This window comes from Sorghum bicolor, chromosome 7 (genome assembly GCF_000003195.3).
Source record: "Sorghum bicolor cultivar BTx623 chromosome 7, Sorghum_bicolor_NCBIv3, whole genome shotgun sequence".
Classification (NCBI taxonomy): domain Eukaryota; kingdom Viridiplantae; phylum Streptophyta; class Magnoliopsida; order Poales; family Poaceae; genus Sorghum; species Sorghum bicolor.
The window spans coordinates 28,992,924-29,000,198 of record NC_012876.2 but is presented as its reverse complement, the minus strand read 5'-3'; positions in this window follow the sequence as shown (position 1 = coordinate 29,000,198).

Here is a 7,275-nt window from a genome sequence, read left to right as displayed (position 1 = left end):
GCTTGATGGGAATGCTTATGCATGACTTTGATGAGACTAAGTGCATGCTTAACACCTAGGGTGTTATAGCCTCGATCCATTTGGAGAATTTGTCGATGGCCACCAGCAAGTGGGTGTACCCTCCTTTCGCCTTTTGTAGGGGCCCTACTAAGTCGAGCCCCCACACCGCAAATGGCCACGTGATTGGGATCATCTGAAGAGCGTGGGCGGGCAGATGCGTCTGTTTGGCGTAGAACTGGCACCCATGACATGAGCGTACAAGCTCGATGGCATCCGCTACGGCCGTTGGCCAGTAGAAGCCTTGTCGGAAGGCGTTCCCTACGAGGGTCTGTGGAGCAGCATGGTGGCCACAAGCCCCCGAGTGTAGGTCCTCGAGTAGTTTCTGGCCCTCTTCCACGGTGATGCAACGCTGCAAGACCCCCGTCGGGCTTCGTCGATATAACTCATTGTCCTCGCCATAGATCACATATGACTTGGCCCGTCGAGCGATACGGCGGGCTTCAAATCGATCTTCTGGCAGCTCGCAGCAGATTAGGCAGTCGAGGAACGGTGTGCGCCAGTCGAACGGTCGACCGGGCCGCCGTTCTACCTCCATCACCTCAGCTGTCATCAACAGTGCGTCGACGGTGTCGGTTGGCTGGGCGGGAGCGGCATCGACGCCAGCCCCCGAGCCCAAGTCGACGGATGGCTCATGAAGATCTCTCGAGAACGCGTCAGGTGGTACCGTGCCTCGGGTCGACGCGTTCTTGGCGAGTTCGTCGGCTACCTTGTTGTAGCGTCGGGCGATGTGGACGAGCTCGAGGCCATGGAACTTGTCCTCGACTCGACGGACTTCTTTGCAGTACGCCTCCATTTTCGGGTCGTGGCAGCTTGAGGTTTTCGTTACTTGGTCGATTACGAGTTGGGAGTCGCCTCGGACGTCAAAGCGTCGGACTCCTAGCTCGATGGCGATCTTGAGACCGTTGACGAGGGCCTCGTATTCTGCGACATTATTGGATGCAGCGAAGTGAATCCTGACGACGTACCTCATATGGACGCCCAAGGGCGAGATGAACAGCAGGCCGGCCCCGGCCCCCGTTTTCATGAGTGACCCGTCAAAGTACATCGTCCACAGCTTCGCCTGGACCTGAGTCGGGGGGAGCTGGGAGTCTGTCCATTCCGCGACGAAGTCCACCAGGGCTTGCGATTTGATGGCCTTGCGAGGCGCATAAGTGAGAGTCTCACTCATAAGCTCGACCGACCATTTAGCTATTCTTCCTGTGGCCTCCTTACTCTGGATTATCTCGCCCAGCGTGAAAGACGAGACCACCGTGATGGGGTGACCGAGGAAGTAGTGCTGCAGCTTGCGGCGTGCGAGGATTACGGCGTAGATCAGCTTCTGAATTTGGGGGTAACGTGCCTTAGTCTCCGAGAGCACCTCGTTGACGAAATAGACCGGCCTCTGGACTGGCAATGCATGCCCCTCCTCCTGCCTTTCGACCACCACCGCCGCGCTGACAACCTGGGTCGTCGAGGCAACGTAAAGGAGCAGTGGTTCCGCAGGTTGAGGTGGGACCAGGACTGGTGCTGAGGTCAGCGTTTTCTTCAGATTTTCGAGGGCTCCCTCGGCCTCGGGGGTCCAAGAAAAACGCTCGACCTTCTTCAGAAGTCGGTACAGCGGTAACGCTTTTTCTCCTAATCTCGAAATAAATCGACTCAGAGCTGCTAGACATCCGGTGACTCTCTGCACGCCCTTGATGTCTCGAATCGGCCCCATTCTTGTGATGGCCGTGACTTTCTCAGGGTTGGCCTCGATCCCGCGCTGGGAAACGATGTATCCCAGGAGCATGCCTCGAGGCACGCCGAAAACGCATTTTTCGGGATTGAGCTTGATCTGGTTGGCGCGTAAGCAGCTAAAAGCGATCTCGAGGTCCTGGATCAGGTCTCCTCGCCGCTTTGATTTGACGACAATGTCGTCGACATAGGCCTCGACCGTCGACCCTATGTGCTTGCCAAACACGTGGAGCATACAGCGCTGGTATGTGGCTCCCGTGTTTCGAAGTCCGAATGGCATGGTTACATAACAATACATTCCAAAAGGCGTGATGAAAGAGGTCGCGAGCTGATCGGACTCTTTCATTTTTATTTGATGGTAACCAGAATATGCATCAAGGAAAGAAAGGGTTTCACATCCCGCGGTAGAATCAACAATTTGATCAATACGTGGTAATGGAAAAGGAACTTTCGGACATGCTTTATTTAGACTTGTATAATCGACACACATCCTCATTTTCCCATTCTTTTTCTTAACTAATATAGGGTTTGCTAACCAGTCGGGATGATGAACCTCCTTGATGAATCCGGCCGTCAAAAGCTTGTGGATTTCCTCGCCAATGATCTTGCGCTTCTCCTCGTCGAATCAGCGCAACCGCTGCTTCACTGGCTTGCAACCGGCTCGAATCTCCAAGGAGTGCTCGGCGACTTCCCTCGGTATGCCTGGCATGTCCGAGGGACTCCATGCAAACATGTCGGCGTTCGCACGGAGAAAGTCGACGAGCACAGCTTCCTATTTGGGGTCGAGGTCGGCGCTGATCGTCAGCACATTGCCGTCAGAGTTGTTGGGGTCGAGCGGGATCTTCTTGGTTCCCTCTACTGGCTCGAAGCTTCCCGCGTGGTGCTTGGGCTCTGGAGCCTCAGCAGCCAGGGCCTCGAGCTTTGCGACGAGCTCGGTGGAGTTCTCGACCGCCTCCCCATACTCGACGCACTCGATGTCGCACTCGTATGCGTGCTCGAAGGAGGAGCTGATAGTGATGACGCCTTTGGGGCCGGGCATCTTTAGCTTCAAGTAGGTGTAGTTGGGTATAGCCATAAACTTAGCGTAGCCCGGGCGCCCGAAGATAGCGTGGTACATACCTCGGAACCCGACCACCTCGAAGGTGAGTGTCTCCTTCCTGAAGTTGGCCGCTGTGCCAAAGCAGACTGGAAGGTCGATTCGACCTACTGGCAGCGCCTTTTTCCCTGGTACGATGCCATGGAAACCACCGGCGCTCGGTTGGAGCCGTCCTCTGTCAATGCCGAGGAGGTCGAGGGTCTCGAGATAGATAATATTGAGGCTGCTGCCTCTGTCCATTAGCACCTTCGAGAGCCGGGTGTTGACGATGATGGGGTCGACAACGAGCGGGTAGACGCCTGGGGCAACCACCTTGTCGGGGTGATCCTCCCGGTCGAAGGTGATGGGGGTGTTCGACCAGCTGAGGTACTGGGGCACCGCCATTCTTGTCGCGAAGACCTCTCGCCGTTCCCTCTTGCACTGCCTTGCAGTCAACTGCGTCGAGGGCCCTCCATAGATCATGTAGCAGTCATGGACGGCAGGGAAACTGTCGTCGTCCTTGTTGCCCTCTTTGTCGCTGCCCTTCTCCTTCTTCGAGTCGTCATGCGCATCCCTTTTGAACCCTAGACCATCAAAATGCTTTTTCAGCATACGACAGTCCTTGAGCTTGTGGTTGGCGCCTCCCTTATGGTAAGGGCATGGCTCTTCGAGCATCTTGTCGAAAATACCTCCATCTGGGGGGCCTCGAGGCTTCTTTCGCTCCATGGCGGCGACGAGATCGTCGTCGACGTTCTCCTGCTTGAACTACCGCACTTTCTGCTTCTTCTTGTTCTTCTTGAGCCCTCGACTGGGGGTCCCGTCTTCATCAGCAGGCTGCTTGCCTTTCCCTCCTTCACAACTAAAGAAGGCACCGACTGCTTCTTCCCCTGCCGCGTAGTTTGCCACTACGTCCATGAGCTCATCGACGGTGTGAGGTCGATTCCGACCCAATTCCCTCACCAAGTCTCGACTGGTGGTACCAGAGACAAATGCCAGGATGACGTCGTGGTCAGGGATATGCGGCAGTTCGGTGCGCTGTTTTGAGAAGCGTCGAGCATACTCTCGAAGAGTTTCTCCTGACTTCTGTTTGCATTTGCTGAGGTCCCATGAGTTCCCGGGCCGTATGTAGGTCCCTTTGAAGTTACCCTCGAAGACTCTAACTAAATCGACCCAGTCGTGGATCTGATTAGCTGGAAGTTCTTCGAGCCACCGACGGGCGGTGTCGGAGAGGAAGACCGGCAGCTGTCTGATGATGGCTCGATCATCACCTCGAGCGCCTCCTAGCTGACAGGCCAGCCTAAAATCGGCCAGCCACAACTCTGGTTTGGTCTCACCATTGTATTTTGCGATGCTGGTCGGGGGTCAGAACGGACTGGGCAGGGGCATGTTGCGAATTGCTCTGCTGAACACCCGTGGGCCTGGTGGCTCGGGGACCATCCGGTCCTCGTCGCTGTCGTACCTCCCACCGTGATGCGCGCTGTAACCGCGCTCTTCTGCATCCCCACACCGACGGCGTCGATTCTCTTCGATGTCATGTCGCGTGTCGTGTCGACGCTGATTGTCGACAGGGAGCACGAGAGCGGTCTTTCTTCCTCGAGGAGGTGGCTGCTGATGGACCGACACCTCCTTTTCGTTTTGGGGTGGCTCATCGTGCTTTTCAGTGGCGGCTCCTCGTCGTCGAGAAGCCGAGCTTTCGGCTTGTTGAACCGCCGCTACTTGGAGCAGAGTCTGTACCTCGTCTCGAATGCGCCGAGCCTGGGAGTTCGATGGTTCTGGCATGTGGCGCAGTAGCATCGTCGCCGCCACTACATTCTGGCCCACTCGAGGGAAACGGCTGACAGGCTGCTCTGGCTCTGCGTCTCCGACGATTTGTCGATGTACCTCTCGAGCGCGTCTGCGGACACTTCCGCCCGGCGGGTAGGGCAGGTCTTGCTCAAGGATTTGTTCGAGCAGGACGAGGCGCTCACGGTCTTTGTCGAGCTTCATCTTGAGCTCCCGTAGCTGTGCAAGCTGCGCAGCCCTGTCTTCCTGTGGAGGGGGGTCGACCTGTCCGTCGTTCCCAGGCGTCCTGGGGTCTTCCCGTGCTGCAGGGGCTCGACCGCCCGCAGCTGCATCATGTGTTTCGTTGGTAGTTTCTACCGCCCCGTCGACGTGATAGCATTCCCTTGTAGGGTCGTAGCTATCAGTCTCGGAGTCGGAGTCCGGCTCGGCGGCGTAGAAACATCCACATCCCTCCTCCACAGCCGTTGCCTGAGTGAGGTGATCGTGTATCGCCCAGGGCCTAGGCGGCAGAGGCCTCGCACCTGGGAGAAATCCGGCAGTTCGGACGTTGGCTGCAGTGCTTCAGAGTCACGCGGGAGGACCATTGGTCTCTCCACGTATGTCTGGGTGTTTGGGCATATTGCTCTGGCGAGCGACGCCGCGGCATTGTCCAATCCGAATGGCAGTGCCCTTCTTGGAGTGAACAACCCGTGTGGAAGTAACTCGGCAGCGGTGGGGGAGAGCGCGCGAGACACGTCCTCTCCTGTCGTCGTGCGGTGCTGAGCCGTCGTGCCTGCGGTTCTGGCACATGGTGCTGCCGGCTCGTGGCCCACCTTCTGCCTCGCATGAGTTGCCAGTCGTGATGAGGCAGAGGGGCGGCGGTGGTGCTGTCCACGCCTCCTCTTGGGCGGGGAGGCGTGGTGACGAGGGCGTCTCGGGGCCCTCAACCGTGCTGGCGCAACGCGGGCTCCTCCCGGTCCTTTGACTGAGAGCAAGATCATGTCATAGCCAAAGCCGGTAGACATGAACTCGAGACTCACAAACCAAATCACCGTGGAGCGCGGAATCGGCGAGGCGAGAGTAGCCATCTGAAAAAGAGTGGGAAGTTGATGAAAAACACGCAGGACCCCTACCTGGCGCGCCAACTGTCGGTGTTTTCCCCACGGGGGGTCACACCAACGAGTAAATTTGTGTGCGTGTTCCCTTTCCCAGATGGTAATGCAAGAAGACACAGAGATTTATCCTGGTTCGGGCAAGAGAAGGCCCTACGTCCAGCGGGGGAGGGAAGTTTGTATTATCTTGCACCTAAGTGCTTGTACAGGGGCGAATACAAGTGTGGTATGAAGTATCGGAGTTCTACTGCGTATGGGCGTGGTGTTGCCTGATGTCTATCTATTCCCGGGTCCTTCCTTTTATAGCACCAAGGAGAGACCCAGGGTACATGTATAGGTGTCAGAGTAGGGGTCGACAGAAGCATGGCGCGCTGACCTACTCGAGGCCTCCGTACCGGCATGGTTTCGAGCCGTCCCATCCCGGTAGCTCGACGATGATTACGCGTGCTCCTGTATCCTGCTCTGCACGCCGTCTGGGGCTGGTTCACTGGTCACACGCTTGTACGATATGGCTGCAGATCCGGCGGAATGGTTGCGGTGTTGTCAGTCGACGCCCGACTCATCCCCAAGAAGGAACCTTGTCTGGTCGAGGGTCAGACGCCGTGCAATGCTCCGGTATACGGAGCGCTGACCTTGGTTGTCTCGAGAGGGTCCTGATTAGACGTTCCATCCCTGTTTCCGGCGTCCTGACACGCCCTGGGTCGTTTGGTGGGGAAGGCTGCAAAAAGAACGACGGGACGGGTGCCTGTTCCCTATCACGCTTCCCGTGACCAGTGTGTTAGGTGAGGAAGCGTCAGGCGATTAAATGCCCGGGCTCTCGTGCGCGCGTCAGGTGGCAGGCGGCGTCCTTGCGCTCGACGCCTCCCGGTTCGCGCGAGCCCGTTTTCGTTTTCGACGGTGGCTAGCGCTCGTCCCCTGATCGATTCGCTCGACGCTATTTCCGTCTTCGAGGTTGCGGTCGTCGACGACCACGCGCATGTATGACCAGAGCGTCGAGTTGAGGGCCTCGACCTGTGTACGGGTAATCTCGTAATGTGCATCGGTGAGGGTACCCCTTACTGATACCCTCGACACAATATTTCCACATTTCTTTGAGCCATACTACAGCAGTTATGAAAAAGACAATTATAGCAAGCAAGGAAAACCTAACTGCATAAATCTATTTTTATGACTAAAACTGCAAACTAAACCATGCCATATTATAGATCTAATGCATAGAGAATTTCACAATGATTCCAAAAAGTTCATATTTGCTATTTTACGACTTTTCTATGAATTACTATGCATTTCTAAAGTTTATCAAGAAATCTGTAAAAACAAAACATAAGGGGAAAACGACTTTACATCGGAAACCCTGAACTTTCTCCGAATCAACCCGCCGTCCAGAGCACTATTTATATGAGTCTATGGTTCGCATCTGGAACCCTAAGGTTTACTCTATTTGAAACCGAGGTCCTTTGTCTCCCTCTCCTACGAACAGATGGAGTTGGACCGGCCGCTGCTGGTGGTGGGAATGGTGAGCAGGGCAGCGGGGAGCCGGGGAGGCGATCGCTG